The sequence below is a fragment of the Lissotriton helveticus genome, chromosome 3_1 (genome assembly GCF_964261635.1).
Source record: "Lissotriton helveticus chromosome 3_1, aLisHel1.1, whole genome shotgun sequence".
Lineage (NCBI taxonomy): Eukaryota > Metazoa > Chordata > Amphibia > Caudata > Salamandridae > Lissotriton > Lissotriton helveticus.
In genome coordinates, this window is record NC_136061.1 from 1,021,782,053 (window position 1) to 1,021,809,326 (window position 27,274).

General features: G+C 49.8%; 2 protein-coding genes across 2 annotated transcripts in view; one reads left to right on the top strand and one right to left on the bottom strand.

Moving 5' to 3' along the window:
- SCRN3 (secernin 3) overlaps positions 1 to 2,440 on the bottom strand; it is a 150,415-nt gene extending 147,975 nt beyond the window's left edge. Inside the window, exon 1 of the mRNA XM_078681544.1 lies at positions 2,211 to 2,440. The gene's annotated coding sequence lies outside the window, so the exon portion shown is untranslated. The remainder of the gene's footprint in view (positions 1 to 2,210) is intronic.
- A 398-nt stretch (positions 2,441 to 2,838) lies between these two features.
- The window catches only part of CIRSR (corepressor of RBPJ and splicing regulator), a 179,070-nt gene continuing 154,634 nt past the window's right edge, over positions 2,839 to 27,274 (top strand). Inside the window, exon 1 of the mRNA XM_078681545.1 lies at positions 2,839 to 3,050. The gene's annotated coding sequence lies outside the window, so the exon portion shown is untranslated. The remainder of the gene's footprint in view (positions 3,051 to 27,274) is intronic.

Sequence of the window (27,274 nt, forward strand, 5' to 3'; positions counted from 1 at the left end):
CAATACAGGTCTAAATGAGCCTTACTACACTGTTCTTTGTACCAACATGTACAGCCTTAAAAGCAGCACTGGTTTCCTAATGAACTCTGGCCACTGTCAGGCAAGAAACAAGGAACAAGGCCAGGGCACATATATGCCAACGCATTTTCCCGTAGACAAAGAATGGGAAAAACCCTAGGATACATCAGTCCCTATGTGTATAAAGCCCCTGTGAGCTCGCAAATCCTGTGATTTGCAAAAGGTTTACAACGGCAACGGGGCTTTTTTGTAATGTACAAAAGCCCTTTGAGGAAAATGATTACTGACTCCTAAAAGAGCACTTGTTACTCTTTCCAAATTGCAACTGGGAGGGACCATGAAAGGGCTGAATCTCTTTTATTTAGAAAACGAAAATATATACATACATTTCTTTTTACCGGAATAGTGGTCAACACCATGGAAAACGTTTTTTGACAAAGTACTGTGACTCAGCACTTTTGTGAAATTGCTTGAGTTCAGTGCAACCAGGACTACCACTTTTAGAATGTGGTATTGCTTGAATGGCCATAATTTTTAAAAAGTGTCCATGATTACAACGAGTCAACTCATAACTTTAATTACACCGCACATTGAAAACCGAAATAACAATATTCTTGTAAGTCTTTTAACTGCTAGTACTACCTAGTTTAATACAAGTATCTTTGGGGTGAACAATATTCAATTCTAATCTCAACGCCCTAGATTTACATCCACAAAATTAGACTGTTTATGTCATATCAGAGTTGTTGTACTGTGGAAACTCCTACTATGCAATTCTAGAGCGCTCGGTATCATAGCTGAAGCTTGTAGACACATTTGAAACTTGCTGGACTCAATTTGCAACAAAATGTTTACCCTGTCGGAGATGAACAAGGACGTTAGATCGATCCACTGCCATTGTAAACGTTTTGTGTTCTCATTTAATATCTTAGTCAGTGCATTCGAGTGACTGTTGTCTTCATTTACTTTGTTGAGATAATACACCATTTTGTTAAATATAAACCCAAAATTGAAAACCTCGTGTTCTGTTGACTTGGAATATTCTGACAAGTGAAGTGGGCTTTAAAAGCAACACCCCTCTCTGGGCTATCCCGTTTGCCGCATGCGACTCAGCAACCTCAACAATCAGCACAGCAAACAACGGATCGATGTGCTGGCTCACTTCCTTTAAGTGGAACTACACTGTTTGGAGACAGACCAAGTTCACCGGACACCTGAAAGGGACATGCACGATGTTGAACATCTTTCACCGGAGGTGGCACAGGGAGTTTTCCAATTCACGGAAGTCCATAAAGACAAGTGGAGCCTCCCCACCCCCACGCACAACCACCCCAATATTGCAGTGCTTTGCCAACATAAGCATCCCATAAAATAGCTGTTAAAGTCTGATCCAACCTGTCATAAGGCAAAGCAAATGGGTAGAAAACGAACATATATAATATCTTCTCTATACGTTCGTATCAAAAACTTGTAGATGCTAAAAGTCATACTCCGCCCTTCCAACAACCATTAAAGTAGTTACAACTCGACAATATCATGTCAACAGTGATATAATTTGGCATGTCGTCTAACATAATGTGTAAGGTCCTGAGCAGTTTCTTTGGAGATGCTGTGGTTGTGTAATGTAAGTGAAATGTGTCGGTTTTGGATTATTACAATGTATCGGCAACTTTGTTTAATTAACAGAACGAATACATGCCAACATTTCGGAATACACATGCTGGAAATCGGGGAAAAAGAGGGAATGCGATTTCACCATTTACTTGCATTGAAGTGGGGAAGGTTTTGATTAGAAAAAGGGGGATACAATTAAGCTATTTTGGCTTCAATAGTCTCCCGTCTAGATCGTACGTGTGAAAATGTAGGAACGGCTAGATGAAAAATTGCCAGTTTTTTAAATTTCTGAACGAAAACACACAGCTCATCTTGCAATACGAATAACCATGTATGTGTGTAAAATATATGCAAAGCATTACTATACTCATGAGTTTGAGAGCTGGGTGTTTTGCACAGATATTCAGATGCCCGTGCAGTGCGTGTTCTCTGCTGTCATAATTTCTTATCGTTAATGGGAGCTGTAATCTTCATGTGACCTCAGGCAGCACAAATACTCATTCCCTATTCACCCCGAGGGACAGTAGCATACCTTCAAAGACATACGTCTCAACACACCCCAAGCAGGGGCCACTTACCAAGCCCAGCCAGGTGTCTGCAACGTCAGCCACTGTCCCCAAAGCTTGAAAAAGACAGCAGCTACTTCACATTACGCGTAACGATTTAGGGCAGGCTCATGTATCACGTGGGGACGGACGTACCAAACCTGCGGGGGAGTGAGGATAAAGCCATGTCCCCCGGACGGAGCCGGAGAGCTAACGAGCTGTATTTGTTGGGATTACAATCCCCAATATGGTCGCTAGGTGACGCCAGAGCTATCTATCAAAGACTTTCTAGTGGTCCGGGGAATCCTTTACCGAAAGGAAATCTTCTCTGGTTTAACACAATAACTTGGCCTTCCTTATGGATTTGTGTTTATTTAGTCCAGCGATTTTATGTATCACTGAAGTTTTATATAAAGAGAGATAGCATTATTTCGAATGAATGTTAAAAATATATTTTTAAGTTATAGGAAAATATATAACATGATAAAGATGAAACGTAATCAAATTAAACTATGATTAACGGTTTTCTATTCTTTCGAAATATAGCTTTAGTGGTTCCGTTACACATTGGTGTTTCTACTTTCATATGGCTGCCGCAATATTAAGTTGGTTATCGTCTCTTGTCCCTTTTCTCTGTCGGCTGCCTTTTGACCAGTCTTTTCTTTATGACGATGACTTGCTCAGTTGTTGCCGGAAGACTGCCTCCCGTTGCACTCTGCTTTCAGGACTACACTTCACTTTAGTATACCTTGCGTATATGCGACTTAAAAAAGCAAAGCCACCTTTCCTCCTGCCGCAGCCATGGGGAAGTCGTTCGCTAACTTCATGTGCAAAAAGGATTTCCACCCTGCTTCCAAATCCAATATCAAGAAGGTGAGCGAAATTGTTGAACAATAAATTGACGTTGATGTTGGGCTTAATTTAAGTTCCCAGGCCGGCAATCTCAAACTTTAAATTTTCTGGTAATTGTATCGTCTTCTGCACAAGTTTTTGGCTGGGGCAGGTTCATAAAATTACATTTTAGCTCATATATTCAGGAAGCGCCAATCCTAATTCATCCCCTGTTACTGCTGAAAAGAAGGGGTGCGAGGATCCATCCAGCAACTATTTATTACTAAGGTTTATCCTGGTTGGCCTCAGTAAAATATGCTTACCTCTCCCGTGCCATTTCCCGACTCCTTCTGGACTCGTTCACCAGCGCCGGCACTATGTTTATTCAGCCTTCAGAACAACAACCTGCAGGGCTTGAGAAAGATCTCTTATGTTCAGTTACATATGGACCCAACACAGACGCCCCATTTATACTGTCAGCACGCCTTCTCGAGTCTCGCTATCTTGATGCTAATGTCATCAACACAACATAGACTCGTCTTGGCACTTAACATGTGCTGAAAAGATGAACTATAAATTCGATCCAGGTTTCATTATTTTCCAAGCTTTGTATGTAAGAGACTCGAACACACCAAAAAAATGTGCAGTGATTTTTTTTTTTCTGCATGTGTAATTGCACTAATAGCCATTTATATAGAACGTAAGTTTACTAGTACCAAAAGGAGCCTGTAAGAAATTGGGTCATTAGTTGAGCAGGAAGTGTGGCCTGCATAAGTAATAGGTCCATAATTTCCAGTTACTGGAAACCAAGCACCTTGTTGTAGCACTTGACTTTCTCAGGGTAGCGAAGCAGAGCAGGCCAAGGCCTACTCAAGGGGAGGTGGTGTAGGCTCGTAATCACTGCTCGGTTGCACGCAGTAATAACACTCAATAAAGGATTGTTCAGTCAGTTTTTCTTCAGAAAAAGGAAAGTTACATTTATTACATACACTACTAAATACTCCACATTAATTTACAAATATAAACAGGCAGATTGAAAATACATTAGGTTAAATACTGCAATCAAATTTGACCCATACTCTGTCATGAGCCCCAAAATCACAGTACTTGCCACCTATACCAGATAGAACATCACAATATAAGGAGTATCACATTCAATGAACCAGGCCTACTGACTTTGTCAAGGGGTCACCACTTCAAAATATAAGGCAAGCCTATTGGCTTTGTCAAGGGGTCACAACATTATAAAGCTCAATAATTACATTTTAAGACCCACCACTTTAAATGCAGTCATTATTACCAATACATTTTTATCAAAATCTACTGTCAGTAACATGTTGTTATGTTTATTTTAAATTGCTTTATTATATACATTTAGACCACAGAAAATGTATCATAGAAGCAACCACGATTGATGGCTGCACTCTCAGGCAGTAGAATACAATTTCCAGCCGTAGGAATGGTTGTAATAATGAAGAAAACATCTGGGAGTAATAGTTATCCTGACCCTGAAAATGTAGGGTCACTTTTGAAATTATTGGGAGGGCTGCAGTGCTCCTGCAGCCTCCAAACACTTCCTAAAACATGGTGGTAGTGCACCTGCTTTCCTTGGGCTACCACAAAGCACAGCTCTTTAATTGAAATGAGCCCCCGGGGCCTTATGGGGTGCATCCAGCCCAGGAGGTTTGAATATTTTATTAGGGCTCGGCTGCATACTTTCATATGCACGCCTTGCACCACACATCCTTTTTTTCATTTTTCTTTTAGAAGGTGAGGTGCCCCGGTCACCCCATCCTCCAATTCATTGAGGCTGCACGAGAAGCCCATTTCTGTGAGGCCTGGTCGGTTTTCTGCGAAACCTGCACTGTCCTTGCCGGCAGTGTTCCTGTCCCTGCCTGCTCTGTGCAGGCAGGGTGTACTTTGCTGCGGTGGCTGCCTTGCTCCCCCATTTAGGAGTACAGGGATCAGGGGCACGGCCACCATATTTGAGGGGTATGATGGCAACCTGGCTTTCTCTTTGCTGCGTCAGGGGCCCAAGGATGGGGTCCCTGGCCAGTTCCATCGATGGTGGTGGTGGGGTTGGGGGGGAGGGGGGGTGCTACAGCATTCCCATCCTCGTTACTTGTCTGGGAATGGGATCTGCATAATCCAACCCAGGGAATGAGGTCTCCATGCCTTACAGAGAGCTCTGGGGAGGAGAACCCACACAAACACTACTCCATGGCTGATTAAAACGTTCTGAATCTTGCGCCATCCCCTGGCACTGGTCCACCCCAGGGGTAATCTTCGAAGGCAGGTGCATAGCCCCATACGTTCATTTTCCCTGGGTTTTCTGTCACATCTTGTAAATAAGTATAACTTTACCGTGATGGGCCAGTTTCAAAGATCTTGTACTCATTTTTCTCCTGGTGGCAAGCTATAGTTACCAGGGACATTTTCAGTAAGCGTGATGGCATCTAAAGCAGCACACTTAAGCTGTTTCTCAGGTCTTACGCTACACTCAGTGTCTTATTTTTGGAGATTTTAATATTTATTGGGATCTTGCATCTGACGAAGCCACCACCTCCACTCTAAAGAACACTATGTCCCCTCTGGGACTTTCTCAATGGGTTGCGAAGGCCGCTCATGGAAGGGGACATACGTTTTTTTCCATTCTTTTTATTGACTAAGAAAATCAAACTTATGACAGTGTAAAGTGACATCGTGCATCAGTACCTTAGCCACTATCAATTAGTCAGTGCATTCCAACATTACCATATACTACATGTTATCAATTTACATTATGCCCAACATTATCACGGAGTTACACATGCCTGAGCAGAGGGATCAGGAAACGGTGGACATAGCATTCCCTTCGCTTTGTTCCAGTCCCCCCAGATCTTGGTGCATTTTTGGGGGCATCCCTGCCCTTCGTAGATCACCCTCTCCGTCTGCATACACCAATCTATAACAGCTTCTCAATACCAGAGTGTAAGTGCTGTGTCTCTCTTCCAAGCTCTAGCTATTTTGCTTTTCGCTACTACATTGCCAAGGGGAACCCAGATCCGTTCTTTAGCCGTCAAGTCTGTTGCATCCCACACATTAAGAAGGCAGAGTCGAGGTGTGGCTTCCATACTTTTCCCACAGACCTCCCACATTTTTTAGTTTTTTTTCAAATACAACTGCACAGTCGGGTAGTCTCACCATTAATGGAAATATGTGCTCACTTGGCTGCAACCCCCGGGGCATTGTGGGGAGCTTATAATGTCCATCATGGCCAACGCCACACCAGTATAATAAACTCTATGGAGGAGCTTAAGCTGGACTAGTTTGAATCTAGAATGCATTTCGACCTCTCGAGGGGAGGCCAGCGCTTCCTGACACTCCTCATCATCTAGATCTCCCATGTCTTCCACCCACTTAAAACGGATCTTCACCACGGCGTCTGGGGAATTATTTAAAATCTTTCTATAGGTCAGAGAGATTATTTTATCTTTCAGATAGTCATCAAGGAGTCTGCCCTCCAATGGCGAGGCTGCTGGGATTACTACATAGCTTCCCCCACTTGGAGGAAGGCTCCCCGGTGCACAGCGCAAAATTGACTGTTGAGTCTGAAGTTATATATTCAGTTCATCCAAAAGTTAAATCAACGCGATAAAGAGGTTCCTCAGTTTTTTAATCCATACTCATTGGTTTCATGAGTTAGTTCATCAATGCTTCAAGGTGCCTAAAACCAACATAATCCAAAAACGATATCATCCAATCATCAATTATCCCAATGCATTTCGGGCAGATGTCAAGCCCTTCCTCAGGGGACAGCTCTACAAACATAAAGGAAAACATCATAATGTCATTACAGTTGCCAAAAAGTAGTTGCACCACTACTAAAGCCTCAATATAGTGCAATTAGCGTCACAAGGTGTTGAAAGAGACATAATATTGGGATGTCCGTGCCCTTGGGTGCCCTTGGGCACTGCTTTATACAGCGTGTTACGAACTAGAAGGTATCGGAAGGTTTCACCCGGGTTTAGATCATAGCCTCTTTGAAGGTCACTAAAGGGGACCAATTTACCTCTCGCCCATAAGTCGCCTACTGTTGAAAGTCCAATGAGGTCCCACTTATCGCGGGATGTGCACCAAGAGCCTCAATTGATCAGACCCAAAGAGGGGGGTGGCTAGAGTAATCTTGTTTTTCCAACCCAAGGTGGAGTTGGACGCGTACCACAAAGCATGGTTGCGGTTGGAGTATATATCGGGGCATTTCTCCGCCCTACATATAGAGGCCGTTGATAAGAGCCAGCAATCATATTTTACCCCTCCATTCAGTAAGCAGGTTCAGTAACTGGCCAATGTACCCAGTTGTTGGTGACCGCTAATTGGGAAGCCCAATAATAGCTCTTGAATGCCAGGAGAGCAATGCCACCATCGTTCCAGCTGTTTGTGAGCTTTGTCAAGGAGATAAGTGGGGTTCCTGCATTCCAAAGAAGGGTTAGGACCTCTGACTCGGTGGGGGGGCTTGGCTACCGGCCGAACATGGAGGACGTGAGCTGAGACTGCTCCGTCCACCACCCTTAATATTAGCTTAATATCCTGAAATACCCGACTCCACGAAACCCCCACCTCCACACCGAAGCAGCGGGACATGTATGGAAGGTGCGTGCCGAAATAGCAGGCTGACAGAGGACCTGCGCGGAGCTGCCGAGCACACATCCTAGCGAGGCCGTAGCCGGAGTGAAGCCGCGGCCCACAGTGAGGACGGGGCCGGGAGGACGGCTGAGGAGAGGGGCGGCTGCCGGGCCGTTCCCCGCTGATCACGGACTGAGAACTGCGGCGCCTAACACCGCGGAGTGCGTAATCCCCCTCCACCCTCCCACAGGCTTGCCGACGAACAGCGGGACAGAGAACGGAGCGGACGCTCCTGTTGGAAGACCCGTCGACCTGTATGCATCAGGGAGGTGAGGCCTCTGCGCACTAAATAACGGAGCAGACGGTGCCGGCCGGAAGAGCTGCCTGGGGTGCCGAGACAGAGAGGTAAAGTGCAGGAAGCGCTAGACTCAAAGGCTGCCTGCCGCTCGATGAGAGAGAGCCCCCCCCATCCACAGGCGCAGAGGCCCCAGCGGGAAACTATTAAAGTTTACACAAGCACTGGGAACAAAATGGCGCCGTGAGGCAAGAGGGGATGACACGGCCTCAGGACAGGAGACAACACCACGGGAGGGACGAAGAGCTACGTCCCTGAGCGCAAGCACAGAGTGGCCATTAAATCAGCAAGTGTAGGGGAACTGCCAGCGCCACAAATGTGCAGATAAGTGAAACGCACTAAGGTGGCAGCGCGATCTTGGAAGCACCCGGTAGCGCACGCTGCCCCCCCCTCGCAGGGCGGAATTCGAAATCGGCGTAGTAGGGAAAGACGGCGCCTGGGCACAAATTGTACAACGGGGAGAGCGACGAGGGGCATGCATCGGCGCCCACGACCCGGGTAGTGGCTGGCACCCGTTGAGAACATTCCTTTGGGCTGCAGTGGCCCACCCATAGAGACCCAGAGACGCAAGAGAGGGATACGCCGCCGGCAGCAGGAGGGACTACCTCGCTACATCAGGAAGCATTCTGGGCACAGTTGCGAAGAACTATCATGGGGCGCAACAGAATCAGGCAGCCGGATCCAGGGGTGGGCACTACAATGCAGTCTACCGGCTCTGAGGACCCCTTAGCCTCATCCAATAATGAAGTGATACCACGAACAGGGATGGGTTCACAGGAGGCCAAATTGGACTTAATACTGTCCGAAATCAGGGCATCTAGGGAGGCGCTGGAAACACGCATGGACGCGATGTCCACAGGACTATCTCTGCTGAAGGCGGACCATAACAAACTTGCAGAAAAGGTAACTGAGCATGAACTGGCACTTGATGACTTGATACCGCAGCAGACAGAACATTCCACGCGTCTGGAGGAGCCGGAGCGTCAACTCAGAGGATTGCAGGACAGAGTGGATGACGCGGAAGGGTGCTCACGCCGCAATAATGTCCGCATCCTAGGCCATCCGGAACGCAGCGAGGGGACGAACCCCACCCAGTTTGTGGAAGACTGGCTCAAAAACGTGGTGGCACCAAGGGGCCTTACCCCACTCTACAGTGTGGAACGAGCACACAGGGTGCCTCCGCGGCCACCCAGACCAGGAGAGCCCCCGCGCCCCTTTATTGCGCGCCTACTTCATTACAAGGATAGAGACACGATCCTCAAAGCTGCCAGAGAGAGCGCCCCGGTGAAATATGAAAATAGGACAATATCACTGTACCCGGATTTCACCCCAGCAGTCCAGAAAGCTAGATCGACCTTCATGGAATTGAAACGTGCGCTGCGGGATCGTAACCTAAAGTACGCCCTCCTCTTCCCGGCACGACTAAAAATCATGCATGGACACAAGACTTATTTTTTCGATACCCCGGAGGAGGCGTCAGAATGGATGGAGATAACACTCACGCCGTACACCTCACAGGATCCCCTGACGGAGGCACTAGGAGTCCACCTCTCTCACCGGATGGAACTGCACACGAACCAGGCGGGACAACACATGGCACGAACAACACAGACTCGACCCAGACGCCGACTGCGGATGAGACAGTTATAGCAGCAGCGCTCCTGTCAACGACGGCTTTGGCAGTCCACGACGCCCAGCAACAGCCAGGCACGGACAATCAGTCTGGCACACACACGGAAGTTTCGGACTCGGACACTAGCCTGCAATTGTTTCAGCGTATCACAGCGCAAATGGCGAACGAATTTTGACTGCCAGTGTTGAAGATGCCAATTGGTAATGTATTTAAATGTATAATTTGACCAAGAGGAGGTGGGCACATGAGGTACGGGGTTCTTTGTTGTAACAGGGTGCAACACAGGTACTTTCAGTGGACAATTACCGGGTGAGCGAAACCGGATCCACCCCCCCTTAGGCGAAGGCACAGTTGCGTTTATTTGTTCTGCCCACGTTGGGTAACAGATGTTTGGTCCCCAGCTGGTTATGGATGAGGACCCTAAGGTTGGGAAGTTTAGCACAGTTAGAGCACTCGGATCACAACTCATCATGTCTAACACACCTGTTGTACTGGGTATAGCATCCACCGTACATTCTCCTCACTATGACAACACCTAACACACATACATTCTGCACCTGGAATGTGCGTGGAATGGGATCCGTGCACAAGAGGCACAGAATACTGGCACAATTGAACATTAGAAAGATCGCTATAGCTTATCTGCAAGAAACCCATCTAAATGGGGCAGAAGGCTCCAAATTGCACCAAAAATGGAAGGGCCAATTATTTGCCACCATCTACTCAGCCTTCTCTAGGGGGGGTGCTATATGGATAAGAAATTCAGTCCTGTTTAAATTACTAGAGCAGCGGGTGGACAAGGAGGGACGGTATGTCTTTGTACGTGGGATTTTAGATGGCTCCCTTGTAGTACTGGGATGCGTCTACGCCCCCAACACGGACCAGATGAAGTTCCTTACTACCCTTAGCGGAGTAATATCAGACTGGTCTGAACAAGGATGGATAATAGGCGGGGATTACAATGCGGTCCTGGATCTTTCCCTTGATAGATCCCACCCCCACTAAACTTAGCCGATAGCAGAAAGCAGGCAGAGGCGCTAGCACACTGGGCAGAAAGCTGGGACATGTCAGATGCGTGGCAAATCAAACACGCGGAACATAGGGAGTATACATTCTACTCGCCACCACACAAATTACATACTAGAATAGATTGCTTTTTCTGTTCTAATACATTACTGGGGTCCATCGATTCCGCTATACATATGGGAAAGACGTTATCCGACCATAACCCAGTAGAATTAAAGATGCAATTGGGAAGGGTCCCAACCCCGATACCAACTTGGCGTCTACCGCCGGGGGTACTTGAGGATCCGTTTTTTAAGTCAACAATATCGGACGCCATAACCACGTTCTTTAACTAAACCGCAAACACAGCTAGCTCCAGACAAATAGAATGGGACGCCTTCAAGGCCACTATACGGGGAGCGGCAATGGGCACAAAAGTAGGCATCAGGCAGACTGTGGTGGAGAAACTTACGGAGGTAGAGGGCAGACTAGCGATGCTGGAAAGCGAGACTGTGGGCATGAACGTCCAACTTACACAACTTCAAGAGGCCCATATAAAGCACGCAAAATTACTTTAGGAGTTAAGGGTAATTGACTACAGGGAATATACGACTAGACAACACACCCAAGCCGATAGGTCGGGCCATTACTAGCACGAATGGTACGAAATGCACCCATGTGCGCCCCTATAGTAGAGGTCAATCATCAGGCTGGGAAAACAATAGAGACACAATTAGACATCAATACCACCTTTAAGGACTACTACACGCAACTATATGGACCGCATCCACCGATGACGGACATGACTTTCGAGTCCTTTATGGCAGACCTACCCATCTCACAACTTACGACTGCGCAGCGAGATGACCTAGCGCAACCCATTACGACAGCAGAAATTAGACAGCTGGCGAAGTACAGACCGCTGTCGCTACTAAATACGGACTACAAAATTCTTAGCAAGATATTAGCGGTAAGGCATCCCGGAGCTCATACATGCGGACCAATGTGGCTTCGTGCCCGATCGGAGCACGGCGCTCAATCTAAGGAGACTGAGTCAGATAATGCTACACGAGGATACCAGGAGTGGGGCAGAGGGTTGTATCTCTCTGGACTTAAAGCAGGCATTTGATTCCCTGAGATGGGACTATATGTTTGCAGCCCTGGCGAGATTTGGCATTCCGCCTGAATATCTGGCATGGGTGAATCTCTTTATCTGCATCCGACGGCACGTGTCCGCACTAATAAATGTATATCGGGACAGTTTACGATAGCTAGAGGCACGCGTCAGGGCTGCCCATTGTCGCCCTTGCTGTTCATACTGGCCTTGGATGCTTTACTACACAAACTCCGAGCCCTAGCCGCACCACGGGGGATACTGCGCAATTCAGTGCCACACGTAGCATCGGCCTATGCAGATGATATAATATTATATGTTAGGGACTTGACAGGCAGCCTAGATCCTATGCCTGAAATCTTTGAAATTTTCCGAGCAATATCAGGCTTTGCTATAAATGAAACTAAATCATACGGCTACTGCTTTGCTGATGCTTCAGGTGATACCCAGTTACAGTTACCCCCGCATAGGTTCCAGATGGCGCCCTCGACATTTAAATACTTAAGGATACAAATATACCGCGACACGCAAGACCTCCTAGACGGTAACCTGGGTAGGGCGCTTGCAACCCTTAAAGCACAAGTACAGTTTTGGAATACCCTGCCACTGTCAATAGCAGAAAGGGTGGCAATTACCAAGATGGTGGTCCTACCCCGAATGGTATACTTCTTTGCGAACCTCCCGCTCCTCGTACCGATGAGCACCTTTAAATTGCTGAACGCATTGCTGACGGAACTGGTATGGGGATCGGGAAGACGACGTATAAGTCTCGCTAAGTTACAATTGCCAACATCTCAGGGAGGTATGGGGTCCCAGACATGACCGCATATAGCTACGCCTGCCAACTCCAATGGCTGGCCTACTGGCTGGCGGGCCGTAACCTCCACGATCTAGACATGACCATGACCGATGGGGACTGCGGCATCATACACCGCCTACTGCTACCGAATGTCAGGATACCCAGATCGACGCCACACCTATTACGTCTTGCAATCAGGTGCTGGAAGAAAGCTGTCAAATATGCGAGTGCGACGACCTTTTACGCGCCCACAATACCCTTGCTAGGACTTCCCCTTGGGACAGGGACACTGATGGAGCGCGAGCTCCGAACATGGCATGACGCTGGTGTTATGCAAATAGGTGACTTTTTTAAGGACGCTAATCTCATGACACATGTGGACTTCGCACGAGCGCATTAGACCCCTGAAGTATTGTTTTTAATGCATGCACGAGTGACACACTACATCATTACGACTTGGGCACGGGACGGCACAGAGCCACCTACGAACCCACTACTCACCATGAATATTTAATGGGGACCGGCAGCCACTTAACGAAATGGTTGACGTATGGCATACGAACTGGAAGGGCGACCTCCCTACAACCCACCCGGGAGCGCTGCGAACAAGATATAGGACGGGCGCTCAGAGACAAGGAATGGGAAAAGGTATTGAAATTCCCCAAAAAGGTGTCACGAAACCCTAAATTTAAATTCATTCAACTAATGATTATACATAGGGCGTACCTTACCCCCCACCAACTGCACATTATGTTCCCGGAAGCGGCGGACACGTGCCCCCCATGCATGGCTGAGGACGCTGGCCTCCTGCACATGTTGTGGGACTGTCCCAGACTGGGTCATTACTGGGGAACAATACACAAGGCTCTGACAGCGATCGCACCCGCAAGACCTTACTCCTCCCTGACATACTGTATACCAGGTCTGGGCCCCACCGAAAAGAAGAAAAGCACCACCACATGTTTCGGAGATCTGGCCCTCCTCTTGGCTAAAAGAACGATAACGATGAGGTGGAAATCCGCTAGGCCACCTGACCCTGGTGACTGGCATGGGGAGGTGCTACGATGGGGGAAAGCAGAAGGAACCAAACTGCAGAGAGAGGAGCGTAGAGGCCTCCGTAAAATGCACATCTCAATGGAATAGCAAGCCATACTCCTAGAATTTGAAGCATGTGATGTCACTGTATTAGCATAGGCAAACGCTGCTAGTATGATGGTCATGATGTATAACGGATGCAAAAAATAGGACCTTTCCCCCCTCCCATCTCTCTCTTTCCCCCCCCATCTCTCTCTTCCCCCCCCCCCCCCCACCCTCCCCACACCTGATTGCAATGGGAGCACACTGAAGGGTGCAGTAGTTGACAAACTCGGAGGAGGTTAATACTGAAGACAGAAGTGTTGGAGGTAGGAGGAAAAGAGGATATTACTATAATGTATAGAAATGACCCAGTACAATGAGAAACACACGGACGATTTGATTAAGTGCAAGGGAAGTTGCGGGAGGGGGGTTTAAGAATTATAAGGGATGTTATGAAAAAGAAAACTGCAATGATATGTATACTCAGATTTATGTGCACAGTACAGACTATATTGCACGACGTAACGAAAACAAATGCTGTAATGCTGAGATAATCAATGCAGAAAAAAAAAAAATGACCTCTGACTCAACAGACTGAAAATATTTGGCTGGGGCGCGGAAGGGTGTATTTTGAAGTGCATAAACAAAATGAGGCAAAGCCATAATGTTATATAGGGCTGCCCTGCCCAATAACGTGAGTGGCAGTGTCTTCCAATGTTGTACTTCGGTCTGGAGACGGCGCAGGCCAAATTATTATCACAAAAGGCCACTGGGTCAGTCGTAACATAAATCCCCAGATAACAAAATCCTTCAGTGACTGTTCTAGCACCACAGTGTGCGGGTAACCTGAGGTCCTCCCCAGAAAGAATGTAAATGAGGGACTTATCCTAGCTTATTGTAATATTGTAATATTTCTGAATTAGGGTGAATATGTGGAGTATTCTATGTATGGAAAAATATGGCGGGGGCAGATACAGTAGAATGTCATCTGCATAGAGGGAGATTGGTAGGGCCATTCTATCAGATCAAACACCATTTTGGCATCTAGGGACATGATTACTGCATCTTCTCGTATAGTCCCAGCTCTGCCTAGGACCCCATGAAGCCTATGCAGTTTGAGCGCTGGGTTTCTGCCCGGTATAAAGCCAGACTGATCGGGATGGATCAGTTTATGGAGCAGGGGCTACAGTTGCGTGGCCAAGAGTTTTGCCAATATTTTCACCTTAGGATTCAATAACGATATCTGCCAGTAGGAGCCACACCGTTCCTTGGGTTTTCCCTGTTTGTGGATCACAACCACATTCGCCAATCTTTGTGTTTCAGGGAGGATACCTTCCTCCACACTTTTCTCGTACATATCAAATAAATATGGGGCTATGGTAGATGCATTAATTTTAAATAGCTCAGTCGGAAGACCACACGGTCCCATCTCCTTTCCTGACTGTAAGATACCAATGGCCTTGATGACCTCATCTTTGCTTAAATCGAACTCAAGCCCCTCTCTCTCTGAGTCGTCCAACACAGGGAGTCAAAGGGTAGATAACAGCTCCCTAGTCTCGTCCCCTGAAGATATACCAGCAGATTCGTATATCACTTCGAAGTGTTCTGCAAAGCCCCCCCACAATACTGTTTCTGTCCTTAAGTCGATTTCCACACTCTGTCACAATGTCAAGTGCACACCTAGAGGCCAGCTCACGCCGGTCCAGCCATGCTAGTAGCTTGCTCTCCATATCCCCTATTTCATAGATCCAACACTGCTTGGCCCGGTGGGGAGCATTAGCTGGCTCTTCGGCGATATCCCTATATTTCTTCTGCTTAAGGAGTAATTTATGTTTGAGTTCCGGGGACATTGAGAGCACCTGGTCCTCCTCCAAGTGGGCTTTTTCGCTCTCCAGCTGATTTTGCTTTTCTTTCTTATATCGAGCAATCATGGATACTCCCTGCCCTCTAATCACCATTTTATACGCCTCCCACAATGTGGAGGCTGAATCCACAGAGCCCACATTTTCGTTAAAGTCATTTTCTGTCGTCTCAATTAGCCCTTCCCGAATTGAAGGGAGTCGCAAATACCAAGGATTATGCGACATCTCGCTTCTATTGCCCGGGGGAGTATCTCCATATGTAACTACAACTGGAGAATGATCAGAGATGCCCTCCAAACAAGGAGAGCTGATCTGCTCTGCAAAATACTTAATCAATACGGGATAAAATCCAGTGCACACCTGAATGAAAGGTGTGCTGAAGGGAGGATGGATTGTGTGCTCTCCAAACGTCCAACAAACCCATGGCCATAAAAAAATCTCCTAGTGCTCTCCCAGCCGGTTCCTGAAGCTTAGATGGTCGTCTGTCAACGTTTCCATTCAAAGCAGCATTGCAGTCACCCCCAAGTATTGACTCACTCTCCGACAAATTAAGCAGATGTGCTCCCAGATCAGTCAGGGTAGGGAGGTGAAGCCAGGGTGAGATGTACAGTGAAGTGATGTTCAGTACTCTACCCTCCCGTGCGCCAGTCAGCGTCGTAAATCTGCCCAGCTGGTCGCGTATCACAGATTAAACCTGAAAGGGGAGGAATTACGTAGAAGAACCCCCACCCCTCTAGAGCCTTTAGTGTATCTTTCATGCGCCACCAACTTATACCCCCATCTATTTAGGTCGCCATATGAGAAACCTTGGATGTGGGTTTCCTGCAATAACACCACATCAGGTGCCTGTCTTTTTAAATATTGCAGGACAATTCCCCTCTTTATTCTATACCCTAGCCCATTGACATTCCACGAAAGCAGTTTAAGTCGGCCAAGTCGTGAAGGCTGTTCTAGGTGTCTGGTCATTTAGAAAATATACCATGTGGTACTGGCCCCGAATCACACTCGAATAGAAAGTTGTCGCGTCCCTCATTACACGTAGATAGAACAACAAATTGTTCCAGTAAATCGCGCGGCCTTAAGTTGGATAGCCTACCGTTAGGTTAGGTACCACTTTTGCACTATCGAGTAACATCCTTGTACACCATACTAAACAAAAACAACATAACAACAAACCCTTGGGGATTCACCCAAACCCTCCCCCCTCCCTGCCTCCCTGTAACGTGGACTCCAAACTGCCCACCCCCCAATTGTGTGGAGCGCCTGTGTGCCCAACCCCATCAAACCTTGTAGAGGGGAACGTGGCCCCGTCAACCCAAGCCCAAGTTCTTATAGTACCCCAGCTCAAGTCTTGAATGCCCATGTAGCAATATTGTACCCACCCCGGCAACAACGGGCCCATTTCACGCAATGAATGAAGATAAACAGAAATACAACAACAGTGAAGGTCATTCAAGTCCAGCAATCAGTAATATAACCCCCCCCTCCCCCAAAACCATGTTACTTGACGAATAACAGCTTCTCCGGTGAGGCCCAGGTGGTCTCTCATAGCACCTTGCTAAGTCTTCAGGGGAACAGTCGCAGTCCGAGAGCCATTCCCCCCTCATGCGACTTAAGTCGGCACTTGTCTTACCTCGGATCTTCTCTGAGTTGGAAGGCATCACGACGACCGCCCAGCCCCTGTGTTCGTCGCTGTGAGTCATTCTTTTGGGTACCATGGGTTTGCCATTTCTCAAACCAGTCACATGTGTCCTTTGCAGACGAAACAAACCAAACTTTTCCATCCGACGTCACTCGCAGCTTTGCTGTGAAAATCATTGCAAATTTGATATTCTTTTCCTGAAGTGCCCTTTTTACTTCCAAGAAGGTTCTCCTCATTTTCTGCACCTTAACTGTAAAGTCCAGAAAGAATGTAATTATAGAGTTTTCAAATTTCGTGGGAGGGGAGGACCGCCCAGTTTGGAGAATTATGTCTCTGTCCCTGTAGTCAAATATTCTGGTTAGAATAGGGCGCAGAGGTGCGCCAGGCTTTGGAAGACCCCCTGGCACTCTGTGGGCCCGTTCCACAGAGAAGTATTGGGAGACAGAGCAGGGCTGTAGGTTATTTTGTCTTAGATCTTCCACAGATAGGTCCGTCGCTGGACCTTCCGCCCAGTCTGGCACTTCCTAAAATGCGAACGTTATTCCTACGTGCCCTTCCTTCATGATCTTCAAGCCTGGCTTCCATTTCTTTTGATGCAATTTGAAGTTTTGTCACCTCCCCACTCTAGTTTCTTAGTGGAAGACTGAAGCTCAGAGACAGAGTTTTCAGCAGTTTTCATCCTCCCCCCACCCCCCCAATGTGCATAAATCTGCATGCATGAGAGTCACTTCCGAGGTAAGCATGTCTATTTTTATCTCCAGGGCAGCTTTCATAACATCCTGGAGAGTAGGGGCACCCTCATCCGACTGTTTCTTCGTTCCCTGAATTTCATTCTTTTCTTTCATACTCTCTGCTCTAGAGTGGGCAAACTTGTCTAGCTTGGTCTGGTGTGTTTGTCTAGACACCTTCGCTGTCGCCATAGCACCATCCTTCCGGCTGCAGCAAAGATCAACGGAGTCTCGTTGGTCTCCTGAGCACAGAACCATCAGAAGGAGCACACTTCTCAATTGAGCACTTGTAAATGCTGAGGCCCCTTCACACCTTTCAACAGGACCTCTGCAGGCCTCGAGGAGGCAATCTGGCGAGCTTTGTCAGGCCCGGGCTAAGCTCGAGCACGAATTATGGAGATCAAAGGAGCCCGATCAAATGGAGGATGGAGGGAAAATGTCAGTGTTTACAGCTAAATCCTCCGGGAAATAGACTTTAATTTGGATGCATGCTCCCCATAGTAACAGTGAGCCCTGGAGTATAAATCAGTTTGATTATATCGCTTGAAGGAGGCAATCGTGATAGCAACTCTCCGTGCCTCTGTCTGAGCCCTCTCACCCTCCGCCACCAGTTCCAAGATGGCCGATGCTAACTACGCAGCTCAGCTCTCAAACACCCAGAATGGAGCGAAAACTTGCATCAGTGTCGGAGGCATAGTGTTCGATGTGCCTAGTGGGACCAGAGGGGCAGTTTAGGAGGAGGGGGGAGGAAAGGACCTGATTCCATGGACCTGGCCGCTCCAATCGTAACCCGCACTGGGCAGGCACTCGCAGTCCGTTCTCCAGGCCACCACTGCCGTTCCGTTGCGGCTGCAGCTTTTTTACCCCTCTGCACCACAGCTGTTCTGGCCCCCAGAGCCCCAAGGGCCCTCTGTCGTCAGGTCAATCACCGCCGGGGCCGGTCACACGAGGGGTTCCCCGCAGCCTCCTCGCTATGCCAAATCCAGCACCACCTCGTGACCCCCGCAGTGTCAGCTTACGCGAGTCCCCGGCACTGCAGGCCTTCTCTCGCCGGCGCCGGTCCCTCGCAGTCTCCTCGTTTTGGCAGATCGCAGGCACAACGCCCTCCGCTCGAGGCAGCCCGGGATAACAGCAAACACAGAGATGCAGTAAGGTTGGGCTGAACGCATATATGCGCGGATATGTAAGGTGTTATTAGGCTGCTGGGATGCGTAGCTCTACTCAGACTACAAAACACTAGAACTGTTGTGTGCCGTGTTTGGCCCATCGGCACATGGAGCAGAAACCACACTTATAGAAACCCAAGTTCCGTGACGTCAGCCATGTAGTTGCCAAGGCGTTTCATGGGACAGTGGGACTGAGTCTGTTCTTCAGGGTTTTATCCCTCCTGAATGTGATCTGTGGGTGTTCTGCAATGTGTTCCTGAATGCCCTTGTCAGCTCTTAAAATGCCCCAGTGCCTGGTAAAGCTCTTACGGATGGATTGATGTAGACTATTAAAGTCTGTGATCATCCGTATCTGTGTGACATCTTTCTGTGTATTTGTCTTCATCTTGAGTGTGTCTGCTCTCCTGATTTTCTTGATTCTTTGGGTAGCCCTTTGTAATGTGCCCTCTGTGTAGCCTCTCCTCTTGAATCTGTCTTGCATTTCCCTCAAATTCTTGGTGAAATTTGCATCATCACTGCAGTTTCTGCGTGCTCTTAGAAATTCACCGTAAGGTATGGTGCTAATCTAGTGTGGAGGGTGGGAGCTGGTAGCGTGTAAGACCTCATTGCAGGCAGTGCTCTTCATAAAAACTCTGCTCTGTAATGTTTCATTCTTAACATACATTTCTAGGTCTAGAAATTCTACCCTGGCCGTGCTAGACTCCATGGTGAAGCTCATCTCACAAGTGTTATGGTTCAGGTGTGTGTAAAATTCCTGCAGGTGTTCCTGTGTGCCCGACCAGAGGAGAATGCAGTCGTCAATATATCTTCCCCAAAAAATTATGGAATCTATAAAGTCTGCACCTTTGGGTCCCCAGATCAAATCTGTTTCCAACGCACCCATAAACAAATTGGCAAATGAAGGGGAAAATCTCAAGCCCATGGCTACCCCTTTCATCTGTCTATACCATGAGTTGTCGAACATGAAAAAAATGTTTCTAAGAATGAGGTCCATCATGGACAAGAGCATATTGGTGTGTTGCCACATAGTGGCTGGTCTATTGTGTAACATCTTGGAAATCACCTTCATGCCCAGATCTGGATTAATGCTGGTGTAAAGTGCTACAACATCTAATGTTGCTAGAATGGTTCTTGTTTGCCACTGTAAGTCGGAAAGTGTATTGAGTATATGCTTTGTGTCCTGAATATAGGATGGAAGATTACGTACCTTATCTAAACAGACATTGGTGTTCTCTCTGACAGCTGCAATTTGATCGTTAAGGTGTCCATCGTGGCACAACCATTTACTCTATCCTCTTGTTGTGTGCAGTAGGCATTTAGCTTTTGCGTTCTACTTTTAGTTTTATTAACTGTGTAGTTGTTCTTATGTTATCCCGTTCTCCAATATTTTCTTAAATCCATTTTAGCCAAAGTGTTGCCAACATGTTTTTTTTTTTAAACAAATTTTATTGATAGATCACATATAAAGTCGCAGATCTCTGTACCCCAGAGATATCTGCTGGACACCAGCATACATATATAGCAAAGCAATCCATCATTACTTTTACATTTAATACATTGGGATCAATGTAAGTAACTCATCCTCCCCCCTATGCCCCCCACAACTGTCCCCAACTCCATCCCCCCCCGTATCCCTCCCACCCGGCACGATTTCCGACAAGTCCAGCCATTCGCGTACACACATCTTATGGTAGAGCGCACTCAGACCTCTAGAGCTGGGTCTGGTTCTGCTGGCGGTTCCAGCCAGATACCCCTGTAATCGGCCCATCGCTTCCAAATCTTGAAATGTTTGCTGGGGCAGCCCCGGGCAAGGAATATGCGCTTCTCAATCCCCATACAGAGGTCTAGGCCCCTCTTCCATGCCAAGAGCGACGGGACCTGCGGATTCTTCCAGGCCCTCGCAATGTCTCGCTTGGCCACTGTGAGACCCAATAATAACAAATGTCTCTTATACAGGTTACCTCCCACTCCCTCCAACACATGCAACAAACCCAGCCTCGGTGTACGTGGGAGCGCCTCATCCATACTAGTCCAGACGCCACTCCAGAATCTAGTTAAGCGTTCACAGCTCCACACCGTATGGAAGAAGATACCCTCCTCATGACCACATCGAGTACACTCTGGGGAGGCAATAAGGCCCGCCCTCCAAAGCCTCTTCCTTGTATAGTACACCCTGTGGAGGTATTTAAATTGTATCAACCGAAGGCGGACCGATATGGCCGCACCTCTGGGACCCACCAATGCCTCGTTCCAGTCCTCCTCCTCCAGCGGCCCCACCTCAGCCTCCCAGGCCTCCTTAAGGTTATGCAAGTCCGAGGAGCAATGTATGATCAGGGATTGGTAGATACGTGAAATCTTCTTTGTGTCTATATCTCCCATAAAAACTCGGGCTTCCAGTGGGCTGAACTCAGGAAGGGACGTCAAACCCTCCAGCTCCGGGGCCAGAGTATGGCGCAACTGTAGGTAACGGAAGAATTGCGTGCGGGGCATGCGGTACTCCACGCTCAGCTCTTGGAATGACTTAAGGGTCGTTCCCGTCATAACATCCCCCAATCTGGAGATACCGATGGCGTTCCATCCTGTAAATCCAGACAGGGCTGCCAGACCTGGTAGGCGACCATTGCCCCAAAGGGGGGTTTCTTCGGTCAGGGTCTGCCACTATCCCATCCGCCGCAATGCTCGCCCCCAAACATCGAAGACCACCTGTGTCACCGATGGCAAGGTCCTGAGCTCCCTCGTCGCGTATAGCCACGTGTGGAGCGTATGGGGTTCCATCAATAGCCTCTCCAGCGCATAGGCCGGGTCGCACCTATCTCCATACTACCATTCATTTAACACTAGGAGATGCGATGCTTGGTAGTAAGAAAGCACATCTGAGGTCGCCAGCCCCCCACAATATGTTGAGCGAAAGCACGTGCGCAACGCCACTCTAGCCGAGCCGCCCACCCAGAGGAATTGCCCCAGGGCGGAGTTCACCTGCTTGAACCAGGAGGGCTGGATTGGATACTGATAGTTTTGTAAATGATACAGCAGTCTGGGTAGGGCCACCATTTTAAATATGGCGGATCTACCATAGATGGTCAGCGGCATGCGAGACCACACCTTAATATCAGCCTGAGTCCGCTCCCAGACCGGCGCTACGTTCCGCTCCCATGCAACTGCTGGCATCTCCGTCAGAAACACCCCCAGATATTTGATGCCCCCTATTGCCTGCTGAAGCTCCGCTGCCCAGTCTCCCAGCGTCGGACCACTCCCCAGCACCCAGAGCGTAGATTTGCGGGGATTTATGTAGAGGCCCAAGGTCTCACCAAAGATCTGCAGAATGCATAACAGGCGGGGCCCAACCTATTAAGATCCGTTAAGAAAAACAGGACGTCATCCGCGTATAGTGCAATACGGTCCGATAGGTCTCGCGACCACTCGAATCCTCGTAGCTGGGCATCGATCCGGACCCAGGCCGCTAGGGGTTCCATGGCCAAGGCAAACAGGGAGGGCGAGAGGGGACAGCCCTGTCTGGTGCCCCTCTGGATGGCAAATCTCGAGGACACCGCCCCCGCCACCCTAACAGAGGCCGTGAGCCCGGTGTACAGCAATTTCACATACGACAAGAATACCGGCCCTAGATTCAGTCACGGCAGGAGCGAAAACAGATAGGTCCAGCTGAGCGAATCGAACGCCCTGTCCATATCGGCTAGGAAGAGTGCCGCCCGTGCCCCAGAGGACCGAATCGCTGCTACCGCGATGTGGGCCCGCCTGATGTTGTGCCGTGTCGCCCGCTGGGGCATGAACCCGGCTTGGTCCGGATGGATAAGTTCGGTGATATAAGGCAATAATCTATTGGCCAGCGCCTTGGCCAAAACTTTGGCCTCCACATTTAAAAGAGAGATCGGACGGTACGATGCGTACTGCTCAGGGGGCCGACCAGGTTTGTGAAACACCACCACCTCAGCGTGTCTCCAGTCCTGGGGCAGACTACCCTGCTCCCTAGCCTCCTCCACTACTGCTCTGTAATGGGCTCCCAGCTGGAGGTGGAATTTCTTAAAGAATTCGCTGGGAAAGCCATTGGGGCCCGGAACCTTCCCCGTGTTCAACTCACCAAGGGCGACACCCAGCTCATCCTCCGTCAGAGGCCTATCCAGTCGTTCACGGGTTTCGTCTGTGATCGCTCATGGCGGCAAGTCGTCAATAAATTTGGCGACTAGGTTTGCGTCAATGCTTTCATGCGGGGAGTACAGGTCAGCATAATACGCCGCAAAGCCCTCCGCAATCGTCATGGGGTCCGTCATCAGGGAACCGGAGTCATCTAAAATCCTCGGGGGGGGGGGGTCTGAGTGTGAAACTGTCCCTGACATAATCTATGGAGCATCGTCCCTGATTTATCCCCCCCATTGATACACTCTACTGCGAGTAGCCAGCCACATCTGACGCGCCCTCGTCTAGCAACAAGGAGGCATAAGACTGCTGCGCCAGCAGCAACTGCTCCACCGGCCGGTCCTCTTCATCTAGTCCACTATGTCGTTCCAACTCCCTAATGTCTGCCTCGGCCTGAATCAAGGTCTCTCTACGCCGCCTCTTAGCCGCCGCGCACCATGCTATATCTACACCCCGCAGCGTGGGCTTCATAACCTCCCAGAGGGTCACCTTTGTCGCCACTGTCCCAACATTTTCAGCTAGATACTGCGCAATAGCCTTACTCATATGTGCTTGATAGTCCCCTAGTTGCAGGTGCCAGACCGAGAGGCGCCAACGAAATGGCTGCCGCCGCCGACCCAGACCCAATAGTAACTGTCGTAGGGGAGTGGTCCGACAACCCACGTGGCAAGATGTCCGCAGCCTCCACTCTACCTTGAGCCGCCAAGGGAACAAATATATAATCCAGCCTGGAGAAGGATTTGTGGACCGCAGAGAGGAAGGTGTACTCCCGCCGCGCGCCATGTATATGTCTCCACGTATCAACCCATCCCAAATACCTAATCATATCGTGTAATTTGGTTTGACCAGTCGCTCCCGTGTTCCCCCCAGGTCTGTATCTATCACGAGTTTGATCCAACACGTCATTCCAGTCTCCACCAATGACAGCCAGCACATTTGGAATATCAGCCCACACCGCTAATAACTTTTCCACTAGGGACCACTGCAGAGCGGGCGGTGCATACACACAGCCAAAAACTACCGATTCCCCCCCAATGAACCCTGGACAAAGATGTATCGGCCCTGTGCATCTAGCCAGTGAGTGGAGTGGACTTATGGGACCCTGCGATGTACCAGAATGGCTACTCCTCTGGAACCCCTGATAAAGCCCGCATGGAAAACCTGGGTATAGCCATATCGCTGAAGACATAGTGTTTTAGTCCCCAGGAGGTGTGTTTCCTGTAACATTACGATATCCGCCCCCGCCCTCTTAGCCTGTTTCAGAACTGCCCCCACTTGATCTTATCCAGCACTCCTCTTACATTCCAACTAAGGATACGAAGTGTGTCCTCGGGCCCCACGGCCCCTTCATCCGGGCTCAACATCTAGGACCCTTTGTCTCCAATGAGCGTTACTCTTGCCAGCTGTGTGCACTCCCCACCACCACCGCAACATTGTCCGGACCGTGCAACTCCCCCCCCCAAAAACACCATCAACAGTTCCCCGGATCCCTCCCCCCTCCCCCCTACCCCAAGAAACAATGAAGTACCTGTCGCGGTGTGGCAGGGCCTCCACCCCAAACTCGGGGTCGACGACCCTCCCCACCAATGGATCCCCATAACCCTATGTAACTTCCCCGAAACCTACACCCACCAACCCACAACAGGGGGACCCCCTCCCCGCTCCTAGGTACCCCCCCCATCCCCAGTCACCCCCTAATCGTCCTCCGGGAACCTTCATTCATGCATTACAGGCACACTCCACTCCCCGCATGCACGGGGCCCCAGGTGGGTCCCAGTACGAAACCTCAAATAGGCAGAGGGCCACAGCAATCAGTCTGCCATATGTCTCAAAGCAATTCACGTGCCCTTCTGCCTCTCGGTTGTCCCCGTCGCTTTCTCAGAGGCCGTGCCCGACACAGACTGCTGCCGTGATCTGGATCTCCAATTGCCCTTGCGCCGTTCCTCACGAGAGGATCTTGCCTGTGCTTCATCGTGCGAGGAGTCTCTTCCCGGGGGGGTGTTAACCTTCACTGGTCTAATTTCGTCTGTCCACAGAAACACCTCCTCCGGGGAATCAAAAAAGTGTGTACGAGATTGAAACACAACTCTCAGACGGGCCGGATACAAAAGGGCATACTGTATTTTCAGGTCCCGCAGTCGGGCCTTGGCCGCTGTAAAAGACTGGCGTTGTTGTTGCACCATGCGGGTATAGTCTAGGAAGATCATGATAGTGTGGTTTTCATACCGCAGTGGTTCTTTCGCTCTGGCCTGTTTAAGGATCACGTCCCTGTCATGGTAGTTGAGGATCTTAGCAATTACAGGCCGTGGCCGTGCACCCTCCGGCGGCTTTTGCATCAGGGCCCTCTGTGCTCGTTCAACAACAAAGCAGCGGGAAAGAGTGTCCGGTGACATCCAACTTTCCAGCCACCGCGTCAGGAAGCCCTCCATGTCTCCTTTCTCACAGCCCTCTGGCAGTCCGACAAAACGGAGGTTGTTGCGCCTGGCGCGCCCTTCTGCATCCTCCACACGGAGCGCCAAGCCTTTTTGGACGGACTCCAGGCTAGCTACTTTGCATTTTAGGGTCACTATGTCGTCCTCTGCCCCCGAGATATGTGTCTCGGCCTCCGTGATGCGAGAAACTGCATTCCGCAAATCTTGTCGCAGCAGGGTAACATCTGACCCCACCGCCCCAATCTTCGCATCCAACACGTCCCGGGACTGGGTGATGGACGCCATCAGAGCCGCATTGTCTGGCCCAGTCGCCTGAGTTCCACTGGAGGCCCCGCGCTGCCCCCCGGCCCGGTAAACTTATCAATCGGTCCTTGTTTGGGGCCTCCCCCACCGCCACCTGTCCCGCGGGTCATGGCTGCCCAACTGCTTCACTGTCCAAGCCCGCCAAGTGGAGCCTCCGGATCGATGCCCACACTCCTCGTTCGAGGGTCCACCACGGTCCGGGCTGACCGCCGAGTTGCTGAGCCAGGCACCCCCCCCACCCCCCCCCCCCCCACTGTCTCCACTGACCTAGGCCGCCTCCACCTCACTCTTCCAGCAGCCACGCGAGCCACCAATCCACCTCCACTGGTCTCTAGGCCGCCGCAGACCCCTGTCGGGCGAGACCCCGGTCCGCAGCCGTGCAGGCGGGGCCCACGATCGTCCACCCGCATGCCTGAGGGCAGGAGCAGTCCGGCCCGTTGCTTTCGGCTTACTCGGTGGGGGCCCCCAATGTTATGATCCTGACCGCAAGAGTCTCTGCCAGCGTCCGCCAAGGCCAGGTCCCCCAGCCACTCTCTTGGTTTCCGGGCGGGTCTCGCGAAAATCGAGGTCCCCGGCTGCGGCCGTCCACGTAGGCCTCTTCCCCCGTCCGTCGGTCCCACCGAGGGCTCAGCAGGGCTCTCAGCGCACTGCCCACTCCGTCCCAAGGCGTCTCCCGGTAGGATCCAGCTAGGGGGCTACAGGCAGGGCTGCCTCATGCCTGCAACCCTGCCCCGACACTCGGACCAGGCCCCTCCGCTCCGTCTCCACTCACTGGCCCGTCGGCGAGGCCCGCACCCACCGGCCGGGGGCCGGGACTTCTCTGGGCTGTTCCGGGCCAGACGCGACCTCCTGCCGTCACCGGTCCGCCGTCCTCCGCTCGGGCCTAGGCTGCCTCTCCGCTCTAGCCTCTGGGGTCGCCAAACTCGAGCACCCCGGCTACTGCTGGTCTCGTAGGCCCCACTTCGTCTGGTCGTTGGCTCCCAACTCCCAGAGCACAAAACCGGCCAAAAAGTTGCTGGTGAGGGCCCGCTGATCTCCGGTTCCAAACCCGACCCTCGTGGTCACTGCTTGATGGGGAGAGCAGGATAAATCTACGGATAATTTGCTGGCGGGGACGGAGCTCAACTAAGCCGCGTCCGCCATGCTTGCCGTCCAAGCCACGTCCCCCCGCCAACATGTTTTTTAATGCCTGCAGCCTATTTTCTATTTGTGCTGCCTTAATGGGCCGCCAACTTCCTTTCTGTAGTGGTGACTGATTTTTATTGTTGTGTGCAGTTGCATGGATTCTGTACTAGGTCGCAGTAAAGTAATGGGTTAAGCCCGTTTAAACAATCCAGATTTTCTGCTTTCTGATTACCTGGTTTTTGGGCCTTTCAATTGGGCGAGTCTCACT